This window comes from Eleutherodactylus coqui, chromosome 1 (genome assembly GCF_035609145.1).
Source record: "Eleutherodactylus coqui strain aEleCoq1 chromosome 1, aEleCoq1.hap1, whole genome shotgun sequence".
Lineage (NCBI taxonomy): Eukaryota > Metazoa > Chordata > Amphibia > Anura > Eleutherodactylidae > Eleutherodactylus > Eleutherodactylus coqui.
The window spans coordinates 505,026,757-505,045,300 of NC_089837.1; the positions used below are offsets into that span (position 1 = coordinate 505,026,757).

Here is an 18,544-nt window from a genome sequence, read left to right on the forward strand (position 1 = left end):
CCCCTGCCAAATCAAAAATAAATCATCACGTATGGCTACATTGATGGAAAAATAAGAAAAATTATAGCTCTTAGAATGCGGGGTCAAAACACAAATGAAAAGTCAAAAAGATCTGTACAAACTCTATATCTGAGATCTGACTCTGCACTAAAAGTTTATAATTAGTGTTGACTAATTATTAAAATACAGTCAAGCTTCAAGTTTCGTTGACTTCTAGTTTCGCAGGTTTCCAGTTTTACAGATTTTTCAAGCCAGAATTTTGCCTCTACTTTCGCTGGCTGCTTCTAGTTTCGTCAGCTGGCTGTGATTGGCTGAGAGGGCTGTCACTCAGCTGATTCAGCCAATTAGAGCAATCTGTTGCTGGGAGGGGGGGGAATTCAATCTCCGTCACTAGCAATAGATGCCTTGCTGGCTTGACAAGAGACGGGCAACCGGCCAGAAGCTCCGAAAGCTGCGGTAGGGACCCCAAGAGCACCTAAAAGGTGAGTATTAATGCTACCTGCAGTCCTATGAAACATCACAGATAACACACAGTGATAACTCTTAGGACAGATAATGTATTAGATGTGACCTGCAGTCCTATGTAACACCACAGATAACACACAGCTCTACATTGGGCTGCTTTTTTTGGTATTAAAAACCATATTTATTTTCTATTAAATGTGGTTTGGTGTGTTTTCTGGAATGTCTAGAACGAATTAATTGGATTTACATTGATTGCTATGGAAACAATTACCTCAAGTTTCATTGGTTTCAAGTTTGGCCAATTGCTTTCAGACGGATTACCAATGAAACTAGAGGTTTGCTGGAATTTGCAGTGACCGACTGACCAGATTTAAAAAAAAATAATTGTGAATTGAGACTCCCTTTTCCAACTTCCATTAAAATCAGTAACAGCAAGAATCGGGTTCTCTAATTTGGCCTTCAAAATGTCCCTGAAAAAACAGTGGAGGTGGTGGTGGCCCGGTGGGCAGCACTGCTGATTCACACCTAGATCTCCGCAACTGCAAGGCAAACGCACTGCACCAACACACCCGTCCCCTCTGCTCCAAGTAGGAAGCCAATAGTTTGGCAATTTTTGCAAAAAATCATCCAATCCAATTTAGCAAAAATGGACCCAATTTTATCGCCCAGCCAATCATCATGATTAACACAAGTTATAGAGGGCATTCCTAAATAACGGTGTGTGCCTGTCAGCCCTGCCTGCTATCAGTTGGACCGAGTGGTAATTAGGGTATATTTACACTTCATCCGGCGGTCTATAGTGAGCACAGCGCCGCTGGTCAGGTGATGCAGCATTTCCGCTATGTGTAAATGTACCCTCAATGTGCAAAATCCTTTCCCTGGATGCGAATACTCTTCAGTGGTGTGAGGGCCCATTCACACCGGCGCTTAGGGCTTCAGTCACAATTCTGTTGTAAGAGCAGAAAAACAGATTGAAAACATAAATAAGTGTTCCCCCTTTTTTCCCCTTTGATTTCAATGGGTTTTCAAAAAGCGGAAAGCAAACGGAAAGCTTTCTATTTGCTTCTGGTCTGTTAAGTTTCTATTTTTCCCCACTGGAACAAGTAGTGCAGCGCTATTAATTCATTAAAAAATGTGAACCTAATGATATGGAGGAAAACAGGTTTTTCCGTTTGATTTCTTTTTATTTGAAAACCCAATAAAATTTCCCTTTTCTGCTCCAAAAATGAAAGAGAAACAGAATTGTAACTGAAGCCCTAAATGTAGGTGTGAATGGGCCCTAAATGGGATTTCATATAGTTTTGTCATTACATATGGACTTGTCAGAAATTTTGATCACTGGAGGTCTGAGTGCCAAGACCCCAACCCATCACTAGAACAAGTCAGCTAAAGATCTCATCAGTGCTGTCCCTGCTATCTGGCTGAAGACGGGCTCAATATAAAGACTAAGGCCCATCCTCAGCAAACCAGCAGTGACAGCGCTGGGATGAGGCTTCAGCTGCTTCATTCTAGCAATCAGTGGGGTCTCAGCATCTGCACCCCCAGCGATCAAAACTTTTCACGTGTTCCAAAGACATATCAACAGTTTTTAGAAAGCGCACTTCTTTATGTGACATAAATGTGAGACCTTATAAATGGATTCCTAACACTTTTCTTTCCCCTGTTTTATATTTAGAAAAATGGAGATATATGTTATACTAATGCTGAATGTGAAAGCGGGTGTTGCTTCATGAGTCGCTATAATTATAGAGCTGCTGAATGTAGACCAAAAGGAGAAAGTCGGGAATGTGTCGGTCTGGTGAGTACCTGTTAGCAGCTGCTGTCCTGGTTTCTCCTCCATATTTACAAAAAAGGCCTCATTCACATGAACTTTGAATTGTTATATTTTACACCATATACTTCTGACATGGATTTCACAGCTTAATGCGCCGAGACAAACAACAAAATGACCCCCCCCCCCCCCACCACCACCACACACACACACTTTGAAAAACTTGTACTTATTCTGTCAAGAAAGGCACAGGGTGGCGATATGCCCTGAAACAATGCCCGGTGACACTTCATGGCCTATGATCTAGCTGTGGCTAACGCTCTAACTTGGCATCTGGGACACAGACAGGATCTATCATACATGACACATCGATATAAAGGTTTTGTTTAGTAGTTCACATCACAAAGAGCAAATAAAATAAAAAAGTGTTCACTGCTGAGCGGTGGTGAAAGTAAGTACAGGGCCAGATTGGGGGCCAATAGGGAGGCTAGGGCTCAGGAGTAGATAGAAGGGTTAATCGAGCAATTATGTGTAAAGGAGAGGATAAAAATAGTGGTAGACAGGGATTGGTGGAGAGGGGGAAATGTTAGTTAGGGGGAGTAAGGTTATAAAAGTAGGGGGTTTGAGTGAGAGCGCAATTTTAGAAAAGAGAAAGTGAGAAGAGTCCGGCCCACCTGTAAGAGAGTATGAAGAGTTAGTGAGTTTATTAGAGGAATTTTAGGGAATATAGTATTTGCATGGGTTTATGGAAGTGTATTTTCTGTTGTAGCAGCCTGAGATTCCCCGTGTTCATCTCCTACACCTATATCTTCTTTGTAGCCTTGGCATTAAGTAGGATTTAACATACAGACATACCGCTCAGCCTTTCTTGTTCCCATGGTCACTTCTGAACAGATTGTAACCCTGTAAATTCACCGCCCAATCACACTTATCATCAGGCCATGTTTTCGTTATTCCTACTATGTCCTAATTTTCTTCAGATATTCTCATTGAACTAAACCACTTTACTTATCAGACTTCTTGCATTTGCTGCCATACAATTTATATGGTTGTTGGTATTCTTTATATGCATTATGCTACTTATGGTCCTCCTAGCTGTTCTGTCAGTTCTAACTGTACTAACCCCACCCTCCACTCAACCCCCATTCCCATTACTTGGTCCCAGGTCACTGCCTATGTTGTCTTCCCCCTTATTGTCCTTTTTACCCTCCACCTCCCCCTCCCTCCAGTCCATAGTATAAACATTCTGCCAACATGCTAGTCATTTCAGCTCCTCTATCATAGCTACTGTGGTACAAGTCCCCTATAGAGATCTAAAAGGTGTAAAAAAAAATTGCAAAAAAAACACAACCTTTTCTGCACTGTTTACCCTATTGATATAAAAAAATGTAAAAAAAAATTAAAGGGCAACATAATTGGTATCATCATATCCATAACAACTTGTACAATAAATTGAACACACTGTCTATCCTGAATAAAAGCGTAAAAAAACACAAAAACAAAATGCTTATTTTTTTCATATCCCAAAAAACACAATAAGGCTGGATTCAAACGTGCGTCAATGTCTTTACGTTCGCCCACCGTTTTTTACGTTCGCCCACCCGACGTTTGTGCGCCTGTTCAGACAGCCCGACACATATGCGCCGAGGCCACAATGGCGTTGGGTGGGGGGAGACAGTTTAGCTCTGCTAAACTGTGTGTCCCCTTTCCTTCCCCCTCATCGTGTCTCAGCAAGGGGAGGAGGCAGGACAGGGTGGGAGCTAGTGTGCTAAGCTCCCGCCCCCTCTCCTCTTGCCGCAGCCAGCAATGGTAGGAGCGGGATGGGGGCGGAGTTTAGCAGTCACTCTGCTAAATTCCCTCCCACCTCTCTACTCCGGCAGCTCTCATAGATTCCCATAGGAGTCTATGCAGTCACCACCGGCATAAAAACGCCCGGCCAAAATGCACTGTCTTGGCCGGCAGGCGCTTTTATGCTGCGTAAATACGCATACGTGCACTGATGCATTGTAAACCAATGCATCAGAGGAGCAGCGTATTTCAGACGGGTGTGAACTGATATCGAGGTGTAGCTGATACCATCGTACCATTGTGCCACATTGATAAGCCCTCCCCATAGCGAGGTATACCTCAATAAACCCACTCCATAGTGAGCTACACCTCAATAAACCCACCCCATAGCGAACTACACCTTGATAACCCCACCCCATAGCGAACTACACCTTGACAAACCCACCCTATAGTGAGCTATACCTCAATAAACCCACCCCATAGTAAGCTGCACCTCGACAAACCCACTCCGTAGTGAGCTACACCTCAATAAACCCACCCAATAATGTGCCAGACCACAATAAACCCACCCAATAATGTGCCAGACCACAATAAACCCACCCAATAATGTGCCAGACCACAATTAACCCACCCAATAATGTGCCAGACCACAATAAACCGCTCGTCATCAATGCTGATTTGTGCCTTGAAAGATCTTTGAACTGCTGACCCCTCTGCATACAGCCACTTCTATCACTATACTATTATATAGCTATAATAACCCCGTAGAACACCAACATAACACACAATACCCCATAATGTACAATAACAGCCCCGCTACAATGTCACCAACTGCAGTCATATAGAGACAAACATGATGCCCCCCGGACCTCATACAATACATAAGGGGGTCACACGGGGCAGAAACCTTCTGAACAACAACCCACATGTAGATTTTCCTGTTCCTTCTGACTTCGGATTCCACTATTATATTACAGTGATTAAATCCGCAGCGACTTTCCTGCGACAATTACAGCACGCTGCGGATGTGAAGTCTGCGGCGTGACTATTTCCCGCTGTGAGTGAATGGGGTCAGTAACATCACATCACTTACATTGTACAGCGCATTGTTTCAGGATATCTGCGTGCCATCTACAAGTCCGCTGTGTGTGACCCCTCATTGTATCATACAGCATCTGGGGGGTGCTGAACTGTAGAGCGACTCATACCCCATATAGCTTCTAATATCACCATATGGGGACTAAATAACCCCCATATAGCTTCTAATATCACCATATGGGGACTAAATAACCCCTCATATAGCTTCCAATATCACCATATGGGGACTAAATAACCCCCCATATAGCCGCTAATATCCACATATGGGGACTAAATAACCCCCATATAGCTTCTAATATCCACATATGGGGACTAAATAACCCCCATATAGCTTCCAATATCACCATATGGAGACTAAATAACCCGCCATATAGCTTCTAATATCACCATATGGGGACTAAATAACCCCCATATAGCTTCTAATATCACCATATGGGGACTAAACCCCCATATAGCTTCTAATATCACCATATGGAGACTAAATAGCCCCCCCCCCCTATAGCTTCAATATCACCATATGGAGACTAAATAACCCCCCATATAGCTTCTAATATCACCATATGGGGACTAAATAACCCCCATATAGCTTCAATATCACCATATGGGGACTAAATAGCCCCCCCCCCCCCCCCTATAGCTTCAATATCACCATATGGGGACTAAATAACCCCCCATATAGCTTCCAATATCACCATATGGGGACTAAATAACCCCCCGTATAGCTCCTAATATCCCCATATGGGGACTAAATAACCCCCCATATAGCTTCCTATATCACCATATAGGGACTAAATAACCCCCCATATAGCTCCTAATATCACCATATGGAGACTAAATAACCCCCATATAGCTTCTAATATCACCATATGGGGACTAAATAACCCCCCATATAGCTCCTAATATCACCATATGGGGACTAAATAACCCCCATATAGCTTCTAATATCACCATATGGGGACTAAATAACCCCCATATAGCTTCTAATATCACCATATGGGGACTAAACCCCCATATAGCTTCTAATATCACCATATGGGGACTAAATAACCCCCATATAGAGCTGTCAAGGCAACATGAAATGTACTGTTAGTAAAGATTACTCTCTGCGCTCTTTAGGCCCATCCACCCATGTAGCACCGCCATCTCTCATCGGAGTCATGCAGCAGCGTTCCTCTTATGTTTTACAATGGCGAAGGAGCAGCTGGAGGGAAGCATTACTCCATGACCCCCAAATACAGACATCCCTCCTCCAATCCCATCACGTTATAACTATACACCGAATGGCCCCTTTATTAGAGACCCCGTTGTGATTCTCATTCAGCTCCTAGGGTGGTTTTACACAGGCAATAAAAACGTGCGATTTCCACACAATGCGAGAGGGAGTAAAAACAATAAATTATGAAATCAATGATTTTCAATGGTTTCCTTCACACTTGTGATGTTTTCACTCTGCGATGTTGCTGGGAAAAAAAACTTTGTGTTTTTTGATCTCCCATGTTTCCCTATGGAGCTTCCTTTGTATTGCATCGCAAAGAACAAAACTGCAATTTTCGTGCAATGTGTTGGGATCTTTTTGAACAATAATTTTTATTGACTTTTCATTTATGCATACAAAGGCACAGCAGTATGGAAAGGTTTCCGGTTCTAATAGAAGAGTGTAGTCACAAGCCTTGTGTCTTCTGAAAGGGAATATAAACGAAATAATAGCATTCCATCGTTATTTTAATTCACAGCTTTCAGTGCTATTTTCAGGAAGAACATTATAAAATGAACAACCATGGCCTGGCCAGGGCCAATTAGTATTTCAAAGGGGGAGAAAGAAGGGTTGGATGGTAGGGGTTGGGGGGGGGGGGGGGTATTCCCTCTCTCTCAAGACCGCTGCCCCTAAGGGCAGAGGCATCAGGTAATCATTTTTAGGTTAATAGGCTCATCCCCGTCGTAGGAAGGGCATCATTTATCCATGGGATCCATATACTCAGAAATGTATCACTTTATCTTCTGCTATAGAGGTTAGCCTTCCATTTACCGGATCCCAGTTCATGCGGCGTGCAATGTGTTTTTAACGTTAGAAAGTATTATTGACTTTTGAGCTTAAAAAAAATCCCCGCAAAGCCCGTGTGATCGCGCCTTATTCCTGTTTATGGAGGCGTTGTTCCCAACAGAACCTCTATAGGAAAAGAAGTCCATAACACTTGAAATTCCGTATGAATGAGGTGTAAGTCTGCGATCAGAGGGATGTTTGTGTGTGACAATCCAGGGCCCAACTCGCAGCGGACCGCACGCGGATGTACGTCCATGTGGTGTCTGAGCGGCGGGTAGCGGACATTACATATCCTGCTCATCCATGACACGGACCGGAACAGGACAGGATCCACGTGAAATAACACTCATGTGAAGGGCCTGATTGTCATATATGGGTCCGTGTGCCGTGAAATACACGGACAGCACAGATGGGGAAACAACCGCCTGAACTGTCCCTAACAGCCTCTCCTTCCCGGTGTGAAGTAATAATTGTGGCCGATCTCAGGAAGGAGAACAACGAGACAAAGAGAATTCCAATCACATCACATTTATGTCTCTTTTACATTTAGGACGATGGAGATTTCTGTTTTCGAAGTCCAGAATGTGACAGCGGGTGTTGTCGTTTGCCACGCATACGGATCGTTCCTCCGAGACGTACATGTGAACCAAGAGGCACAGAAAATGCGCCCTGCAGCCTAGCGGTGAGTATCTGTAAGCTGCTGATGTATTCGTTTCTCCCTTCGTTGTGCCCAGAATTCCCGGGTGCCGCTCCCATCACATGGGCGCCCCATCCGTGTGTTGTGTGATGTGCGGGCACCACAGATTACATGTCCTGTTCTCATGTGACACGTAAATAGAACATGTGGTGATTCTTCAGCCCCCACTCCTAATATCACAAATACGGTTATTTCCCTTCATTGTCGGCTTTACTAAATATTTGCTTTGCCCACAAAATAAGCATCCTGCAGCCTCTTATCTTAGAGCTCTACATGCTGCGGTTCCTCTGTTACTCCTCCTGGCAGTGTATGAATACCTACACACTCAGGTACTTGTACCTGCAGCAGTGAGGTGACAGGAGCCTCTACTACAAATTACCACAACCTGTGGCGCCCCCTAAAACCTCGTGTTCCGTCTCTACAAGCTGCGCGGCCAAAACCTGCGCTGAGGAGCCGCGATATTATTCACACGGAGGAGGTTAATGCTCAAGTGTGAAACGGACAGAATTTGGACAAAACTTGGAGCAATCAGGGCCCATTCACACCGCCGTATCCCCTGTCCGCACAACACGGCTGATCTGCATGGGTGGAGTCAGATGTAGATATGTGATGCGGATGTCCTGCTGTCACCCCGATTTACAGACCAAAATCACCCGGAAAGAGCGGATTGGGGAAAAAGCTGCAAATACAAAGTTACATTTTCACCGTGTTTATTACACTTATTGCCAGGAAAAGTGCAGAAAAAAGTGACATCAATTCGTCTTTCTTGCGTTTTTTTTTTTGCGCATCAGAAAACCACAGTGAATACAGACGCAATATGTAAGCAGAGAAACGTGCAAAAACATCCAACATACACGGGCGGAAACAACGGTGCGCTCTTCATGGGCTACATTGCGTTCGCAGGTGTGAATGAGCCCTTACAGACCATGTGTTTATATATGTGCTATATATATATATATATATTTTTATTTTCACGGGCCGAATGTCTTTTTGCTTTTTGATTCTTTGACCAGGATCACACATTATAATCAGTGGATGGATGTAAAATATAAAACGCCCTTGTTCGGCGTGGGCGTAATGTCTTCTTTATTTACGCACCCCTTGAAATTAATAGGATGTTTAAATTACATCATTTCGTGCGCCTTCCATTCTTTTTCTTTAAAAACCGAATTTTAATCAGATGACATTTCTGTATTAAAAACACAAACCCTTATGTAAAACGCACCGACAAAGGGACCTCAGTCATTGCTTTCTGACTATAATTCCCCTCGTCATGTGAATGAGACCTAATTCAGTGTAAACCGGCGTGCGGTGGGAGACGTAGCGTCAGACGGGACATTCTCAGTAACTGGACCCCCGGCCTCACGCTGCGTCTCCCACCGCTGATCCTACATGTTAGTGACAGATGTGGTTAGGAGTCACAAGTGTCTTCATTAACCCTATCATCTCTTTCTTTAGACTGTTTTTTTTCCGTACTATAACTGCCCGTGTGAGATTGGACTTATATGTCAGAAGGACCAGACGGGCGATCCCACCTGCAAGAAGCCCGGCACAGCCAATAACTGAATCTAAGATGAGAAAGTATCCGCCTGATTCTACACGGATCTACAAGAAGTTGTCAGTCTTAGGGTTTCTACCCACTCACATTTTTTTTTATGTCAATTGGTCTTTCGAATGTTAAAATCGCAGCGCACAAAAATCGCAAGTGTGTGCTTTGCGATTTTTAACATTAGAAAATCCCATTGACATTTGCATTAAAAAAACACTAGTGTGTAGGAGCCCTTGTGGAAATAAAGCTTCTACAACGTTCTGATATGTTTTGTCTTTCTTCGCTGTTTTCAAGATTTCTGCTTGCTGTCAGTTAATGAAAACATTGACATTCAGAGGCTGAGAAGCCGTCCTCTTGTCTGCCTCACACGGCAGCAGTTTGTTACAATGTAGCAGTCAGGAGTCTAGAACAGGAGTAATAGGAGGACTGCTGATGTATGGAGCTCATAGAGGAATCTATAAAGGGCTTATCCAGACGGACTGGTTCTCACATCCGTGTGCTCTGCGTGTTTACAACTGACTTCATACTTACATTACACTGACCTGTTACAGTCAATGTGACTGCAGACAGGTAGGATTTATTATGCTGTTCTTCTTTCCTGTAGTCCTAACAGCAGCACATATAGATATGGGGATCTATTCCCCTACCACATGCTTTGGAGAGTTAATTCAAATTCTGTACAAAGCCCATAAGAAGGACTTTAGCTCCTCCCCCTTTTGTCTACAAACAGATGTAGAGAAAAATACTTTATTGGTTGGGTAGATATGTGCTGCTGTTAGATCTCCATAATAACATAATAACTTCAGCCTTCCTTGGGTATCCTCACACAGCAGCCATATACATACGGGGGGAGAAGGATTTATTAAGGGTGGGAAAGACCAGAAATAAAAACTGAAGGACCGGACTAAAAGTCTTCTCCATAGAGAGGTTCTTCTTACACTGAAGGTATGTTGTGTGCTCCATGTGCCGATGCTCTCAGCCAGATACCGCACCTTCTGCCCCTGATGTTGCTGTAGCTCTGGTATAGCGAGCCTGACGTCTTCTGGACGGAGACCTTCACTTTTATATGAAGTGATAACAGGGTCTCTCGGTCACCTAGATATGGTGGGCTGGGGGGATTTTTCCCTTTCTTTGGGATCTGTGTGAGCATAGACAACTGATCTGTCCAAACTCTCAGCTGGGATAGGTCTATTCTCAGACACTGCCCCTGTATAGTGTCTATGAGCACCTTCCCTAATCCCAGGTAGGTTCAGCGCAGAAGGCCGGAAGAACAATTACCTGATTCACATTGGAGAAAAAATAACCATTGCGTCTGAATATCACTTTATCCTCAAGGAAGAATAGATAAGCCTCTTTGACAGTCAAGACCCATAGATCACTGATCTGTTTGGCTGATGTAAGTGACACCAGGAACGCCATCTTTCCGGACAGGAATATCAAGTCCATTTCCTGTAAATATTAGAAGGAGCACTCACATAGCTTTCAATTTTGGGAAAGGGTTGACTTTAGCTTAGAGATGAGCGAACACCAAAATGTTCGGGTGTTCGTTATTCGTAACGAACTTCCCGTGATGCTCGAGGGTTCGTTTCGAACAACGAACCCCATTGAAGTCAATGGGCGACCAGAACATTTTTGTATTTCGCCGATGCTCGCTAAGGTTTTCATGTGTGAAAATCTGGGCAATTCAGGAAAGTGATGGGAATGACACAGCAACGGATAGGGCAGGCGAGGGGCTACATGTTGGGCTGCATCCTAAGTTCACAGGTCCCACTATTAAGCCACAATAGCGGCAAGAGTGGCCCCCCCCCTCCCAACAACTTTTACTTCTGAAAAGCGCTCATTAGCATGGCATACCTTTGCTAAGCACCACACTACCTCCAACAAAGCACAATCACTGCCTGCATGACACTCCACTGCCACTTCTCCTGAGTTACATGCTGCCCAACCGCACCCCCTCCCCCCCACAGCGCACACCAAACTGTCCCTGCGCAGCCTTCAGCTGCCCTCATGCCACACCACCCTCATGTCTATTTAGAAGTGCGTCTGCCACGACGAGGGACCGCAGGCACACACTGCACAGGGTTGGCACGGCTAGGTAGCGACCCTCTTTAATAGGGGCGGGGCGATAGCCCACAATGCTGTACAGAAGCAATGAGAAATACAATCCTGTGCCACCGCCATCAGGAGCTGCACACGTGGGCATAGCAATGGGGAACCTATGTGCCACACACTATTCATTCTGTCAAGGTGTCTGCATGCCCCAGTCAGACTGGTTATATGCACCTTAACAGTAACCGCGTTGGTGGTAATGTGGTGGTGACTGCGGACCTAGTACCACGGTTGTATTTTGTTGGTTTTCGGAATGTGGCCAGGATTAAGTGGGCCGTGGCGGGGGGATGGTGGGGGGGCTCTCTTGTAGTGTCGGTAAAGGTGAAATTCTTGGACTGCCACCAGACGAACCAATGCAAAGGCATTTGCCAACAATGTTTTCCCTGTTGGAGGAGGAGGGGGATGTTTTTGAGGCACTACGTGTCCTCTCCACGTGTCCGTTCCATGTAAGCAATAGTAGCACTCAAGACAGGCCCCAGTAACAATTCTGAAGCAGCAGTATAGCGGGAGCGCAGTCTTCGTTCCATGTAATCAATAGTAGCACTCAAGACAGGCCCCAGTAACAATTCTGAAGCAGCAGTATAGCGGGAGCGCAGTCTTCGTTCCATGTAAGCAATAGTAGCACTCAAGACAGGCCCCAGTAACAATTCTGAAGCAGCAGTATAGCGGGAGCGCAGTCTTCGTTCCATGTAAGCAATAGTAGCACTCAAGACAGGCCCCAGTAACAATTCTGAAGCAGCAGTATAGCGGGAGCGCAGTCTTCGTTCCATGTAAGCAATAGTAGCACTCAAGACAGGCCCCAGTAACAATTCTGAAGCAGCAGTATAGCGGGAGCGCAGTCTTCGTTCCATGTAAGCAATAGTAGCACTCAAGACAGGCCCCAGTAACAATTCTGAAGCAGCAGTATAGCGGGAGCGCAGTCTTAGTTCCATTTCAGTAGCCTTAGTATAGCCAAGGCACAAGTGACATTTATGTAGCTAAAGTGTAGGCCAACCCCACACACCTTTCTGTACCATGAGTGCAGGCGAAGAACATAGAAATTACTATGATTACACTGTAGGTGAGGGCCCCAAAAAATTGGTGTACCAACAGTACTAATGTACCTCAGTAAAAATTGGCCATGCCCAACCAAGATGGCAGGTGAATCGCTTTGGTTAATGTGGCTTAAGTGGTAACTAGGCCTGGAGGCAGCCCAGTGTAACGAAAAATTGGTTCAAGTTAAAGTTCCAACGCTTTTAAGCTAATTGAAACTTATAAAAATTGTTCTGAAAAATTATTTGAGTGAGCCTTGTGGCCCTAAGAAAAATTGCCCGTTCAGCGTGATTACGTGAGGTTTCAGGAGGAGGAGCAGGAGGAGGAGGAGGAGGAATATTAGACACAGATTGATGAAGCAGAAATGTCCCCGTTTTGGATGGTGAGAGAGAACGTAGCTTCCATCCGCGGGTGCAGCCTACGTATTGCTTACGTATCGCTGCTGTCCGCTGGTGGAGAACAGAAGTCTGGGGAAATCCAGCCTTTGTTCATCTTGATGAGTGTTAGCCTGTCGGCACTGTCGGTTGACAAGCGGCTACGCTTATCTGTGATGATTCCCCCAGCCGCACTAAACACCCTTTCCGACAAGACGCTAGCCGCAGGACAAGCAAGCACCTCAAGGGCATACAGGGCTAGTTCAGGCCACGTGTCCAGCTTCGACACCCAGTAGTTGTAGGGGGCAGAGGCGTCACCAAGGATGGTCGTGCGATCCGCTACGTACTCCCTCACCATCCTTTTGCAGTGCTCCCGCCGACTCAGCCGTGACTGGGGAGCGGTGACACAGTCTTGGTGGGGAGCCATAAAGCTGGCCAGGCCCTTAAAGACTGTTGCACTGCCTGGGATGTACATGCTGCTCGATCTATGCACATCCCCTGCAACATGGCCCTCGGAACTGCGCCTTCTGCCACTAGCGCTGTCGGCTGGGAATTTTACCATCAGCTTGTCCGCAAGGGTCCTGTGGTATAGCAACACTCTCGAACCCCTTTCCTCTTCGGGAATCAGAGTGGGCAGGTTCTCCTTATACCGTGGATCGAGCAGTGTGTACACCCAGTAATCCGTCGTGGCCAGAATGCGTGCAACGCGAGGGTCACGAGAAAGGCATCCTAACATGAAGTCAGCCATGTGTGCCAGGGTACCTGTACGCAACACATGGCTGTCTTCACTAGGAAGATCACTATCAGGATCCTCCTCCTCCTCCTCCTCCTCAGGCCATACACGCTGAAAGGATGACAGGCAATCAGCCGGTGTACCGTCAGCAGCGGCCCAAGCTGTCTCTTCCCCCTCCTCCTCATCCTCCTCATGCTCCTCCTCCTCCTCCTCCTGTACGCGCTGAGAAATAGACAGGAGGGTGCCCTGACTATCCAGCGGCATACTGTCTTCCCCCGCCCCCGTTTCCGAGCGCAAAGCAGCTGCCTTTATGGTTTGCAGGGAATTTCTCAAGATGCATAGCAGAGGAATGGTGACGCTAATGATTGTAGCATCGCCGCTCACCACCTGGGTAGACTCCTCAAAATTACCAAGGACATGGCAGATGTCTGCCAACCAGGCCCACTCTTCTGAAAGGAATTGAGGAGGCTGACTCCCACTGCGCCGCCCATGTTGGAGTTGGTATTCGACTATAGCTCTACGTTGTTCATAGAGCCTGGCCAACATGTGGAGCATAGAGTTCCACCGTGTGGGCACGTCGCACAGCAGTCGGTGCACTGGCAGCTTAAAGTGATGTTGCAGGGTGCGCAGGGTGGCAGCGTCCGTGTGGGACTTGCGGAAATGTGCGCAGAGCCGGCGCGCCTTTACGAGCAGGTCTGACAAGCGTGGGTAGCTTTTCAGAAAGCGCTGAACCACCAAATTAAAGACGTGGGCCAGGCATGGCACGTGCGTGAGGCTGCCGAGCTGCAGAGCCGCCACCAGGTTACGGCCGTTGTCACACACGACCATGCCCGGTTGGAGGCTCAGCGGCGCAAGCCAGCGGTCGGTCTGCTGTGTCAGACCCTGCAGCAGTTCGTGGGCCGTGTGCCTCTTATCGCCTAAGCTGAGTAGTTTCAGCACGGCCTGCTGACGCTTGCCCACCGCTGTGCTGCCACACCGCGCGACACCGACTGCTGGCGACATGCTGCTGCTAACACATCTTGATTGTGAGACAGAGGAGGAGGAGGAGGAGGAGGAGGAGGGTGCTTTAGTGGAGGAAGCATACACCTCCGCAGATACCAGCACCGAGCTGGGGCCCGCAATTCTGGGGGTGGGTAGGACGTGAGCGGTCCCAGGCTCTGACTCTGTCCCAGCCTCCACTAAATTCACCCAATGTGCCGTCAGGGAGATGTAGTGGCCCTGCCCGCCTGTGCTTGTCCACGTGTCCGTAGTTAAGTGGACCGTGGCAGTAACCGCGTTGGTGAGGGCGCGCACAATGTTGCGGGAGACGTGGTCGTGCAGGGCTGGGACGGCACATCGGGAAAAGTAGTGGCGACTGGGAACTGAGTAGCGCGGGGCCGCCGCCTCCATGATACTTTTGAAGGACTCCGTTTCCACAACCCTATACGGCAGCATCTCAAGGCTGATGAATTTAGCGATGCGGACGGTTAACGTTTGAGCGTGCGGGTGCGTGGCGGCGTACTTGCGCTTGCGCTCGAACACTTGCGCAAGCGACGGCTGAACGGTGCGCTGAACTACACTGCTGGATGGGGCCGAGGACAGCGGATATGAGGGTGTGGGTGCAGGCCATGAGGCGGTAGTGCCTGTGTCCTGAGAGGGGGGTTGCATCTCAGTGGCAGGTTGGGGCACAGGGGGAGAGGCAGGGGTGCAAACCGGAGGCGGTGAACGGCCTTTGTCCCACCTTGCGGGGTGCTTGGCCATCATATGTCTGCGCATGGTGGTGGTGGTGAGGCTGTTGGTGTTGGCTCCCCGGCTGAGCTTTGCGCGACAAAGGTTGCACACCACTGTTCGTCGGTCGTCAGGCGTCTCTGTGAAAAACTGCCAGACCTTAGAGCACCTCGGCCTCCGCAGGGTGGCATGGCGCGAGGGGGCGCTTTGGGAAACACTTGGTGGATTATTCGGTCTGGCCCTGCCTCTACCCCTGGCCACTGCACTGCCTCTTGCAACCTGCCCTGCTGATGCCCTTGACTCCCCCTCTGAAGACCTGTCCTCCTGAGTAAGCGTTGCACACCAGGTGGGGTCAGTCACCTCATCGTCCTGCTGCTCTTCCTCCGAATCCTCTGTGCGCTGCTCCCTGGGACTTACTGCCCTTACTACTACCTCACTGCAAGACAACTGTGTCTGATCGTCATCGTCCTCCTCACCCACAGAAAGTTGTTGAGACAGTTGGCGGAAGTCCCCAGCCTCTTCCCCCGGACCCCGGGAACTTTCGAATGGTTGGGCATCAGTGACGATAAACTCCTCTGGTGGGAGAGGAACCGCTGCTGCCCAATCTAAGCAGGGGCCCGAGAACAGTTCCTGGGAGTGCTCCCGCTCCTGAGCAGGTGTTATTGTAGTGGAGTGAGGAGGCTGGGAGGAAGGAGGAGCAGCAGACAGAGGATTCGGATTGACAGCAGTGGACGGCGCAGAACTGCGGGTAGACGATAGGTTGCTCGAAGCACTTTCTGCCATCCAGGACAGGACCTGCTCACACTGCTCATTTTCTAAAAACCGTCTCCCGCGTGGACCCATTAATTGGGCGATGAATGTGGGGACGCCAGAAACGTGCCTCTCTCCTAATCGCGCAGCAGTCGGCTGCGACACACCTGGATCAGGAGCTTGGCCTGTGCCCACACCCTGACTTGGCCCTCCGCGTCCTCGGCCGCGTCCACGTCCTCTAGGCCTACCCCTACCCCTCAGCATGCTGTATTACCAGTGATTTGATTTCACAGGCAGGAAATAAATTGGCGCAAGACTGCAGGCCAAATATAATTTTTGCCCTTTTTGGAAAACGAAAGGCCCCACTGCCTCTAGTGAATGAATTATCTAAGTTTAATAACTGTGCTGTGTCCCTGCTTATGTGTCACAGAACGTGAGGGTAGCAGAGTTATTATAACTCTGGCAGAGCAGGTATTTTTTTTCCCAATTAAGGAAAGCAAATGGCGAAGCCAGCAGTAAAGCGTAGCTGGGTGCGTATGATTTAGCACTGTTCTTCACGCAGCTCACACGTCTCCACCGCCCGTAAGGACGGACAGAGGCTGGACAAATAGATTTGTTTTCAGTTTTTTCCCACCAAAAGGCAGCACTGCGTATATTCTATGAACATGAGAAGTTTAATAACTGTGCTGTGTCCCTGCTTATGTGTCACAGAACGTGAGGGTAGCAGAGTTATTATAACTGTGGCAGAGCAGGTATTTTTTTTCCCAATTAAGGAAAGCAAATGGCGAAGCCAGCAGTAAAGCGTAGCTGGGTGCGTATGATTTAGCAATGTTTTTCACGCAGCTCACACGTGTCCACAGCCCGTAAGGACGGACAGAGGCTGGACAAATAGATTTGTTTTTAGTTTTTTCCCACCAAAAGGCAGCACTGCGTATATTCTATGAATAATAACTGTGTTGTGGCCCTGCCTACACAATTCTTTCCCTGCGGTATCAATGGAGGGTGGAATGCTCTGCAGAGGCGATTTTGAGAAGCCCAAAAAAAATGCAGCACAGCTAACAGCAGCTTGGACAGTACTGCACACTGATAAATATGGCCCTAGAAAGGACCGTTGAGGTTCTTGAAGGCTACACTCACTCCTAACACTCTCCCTGCCTATGCAGCACTTCTGTCCCTAATGCCAGGTGCAACGGTCTGCAGAGGCGATTTTGAGAAAAAAAAAAATCCCACTGCTAACAGCAGCCAACACACAGCTATCAGTGGCCCTAATAAGGACCTTTGGGGGGTCTTGAAGCCTACACTAACTACCAATTCTTTCCCTACAGCAGCTCCGGTATAAACAGCACTGTCCCTCATCTAACTCACACCGCATCTGAGGCGAGCCGCGGGAGGGGCCGACTTTTATATTAGGCGAACACCTGATCTCGCCAGCCACTCACAGCAGGGGGGTGGTATAGGGCTTACACGTTGCAGGGGGAAGTTGTAATGCCTTCCCTGTCTTTCAATTGGCCAGAAAAGCGCGCTAACGTCTCAGGGAAGGAAGTGAAAGTAACCAGAACACCGCATGGTGTTCGTTACGAATAACGAACATCCCGAACACCCTAATATTCGCACGAATATCAAGCTCGGACGAACGCGTTCGCTCATCTCTACTTTAGCTGTCTTCAGTCTCTGAATGCCATTATGAACCGCTTTGTCAACCACAAGGGTCTTTCGCTAGAGACTTACCTGAGCCCTTTCTCAAATCTATCCTGTGGAAAATGGAGCATCACTCCTAAATATGGTTCCTCTACTAAAAGCCTTCCTTGTTCACACTATTTATGAAGATGGACACTATACAAGTATAGGCACTTTGAGTTGCATTTCTTAGGTAGCCGAATGGGTTCAGGTTTCTGCCTCTGATTGTTACGTCTGTGCAAGCCGTGGGAACATCGACCTACATGAACACAAGCCAAATAAGACAGGAGGGAAAGAATATACATTCTGACACCAACAACATACATAAATCAAACATACAAACAACCACAACAGATGCTAAAATACTTACCAATAGTACAAACATAGGCAGCTGGAATTGCTGATAAGTATGAGGTATTGATCTGTATTTTGGCCAGAATACATAAGCTCACAAGCCCACTTCAAGGGTCTTCGGTGTCTTGTGAGTCCCTATGGAACTCTGCCTACAAACAGGGTGATTCCCCCAGTAGGGATGGCTCCACACTGGAACCTAGGGGCCCTGGCTAATCCTAAATGGTAACAGACAGGAAGACCATGCAGGGTAGATACAACAAAACACACACTGAGCATGACAATTCACACCAAGTATAGTCAACACCTACAGACATACACAGAACACAACCTTGTTCACACCAAGTGACTGCAACACAGAGGGAACACCACTCAGAACAAGTTATTGTACACACCAAGTGC

The 18,544-nt window shown here is 47.3% G+C and overlaps 1 protein-coding gene and 1 long non-coding RNA gene across 2 annotated transcripts in view; both read left to right on the top strand.

Moving 5' to 3' along the window:
• LOC136614164 (leucine-rich colipase-like protein 1) overlaps positions 1-18,544 on the top strand; it is a 212,129-nt gene that overhangs the window by 58,045 nt on the left and 135,540 nt on the right. The gene's annotated exons all lie outside the window — the stretch shown is intronic.
• On the top strand, positions 2,154-9,534 carry LOC136614180 (uncharacterized). Its single transcript, XR_010790947.1, has 3 exons — positions 2,154-2,263; positions 7,714-7,845; positions 9,319-9,534. It is a non-coding gene; the product is annotated as an uncharacterized lncRNA (long non-coding RNA).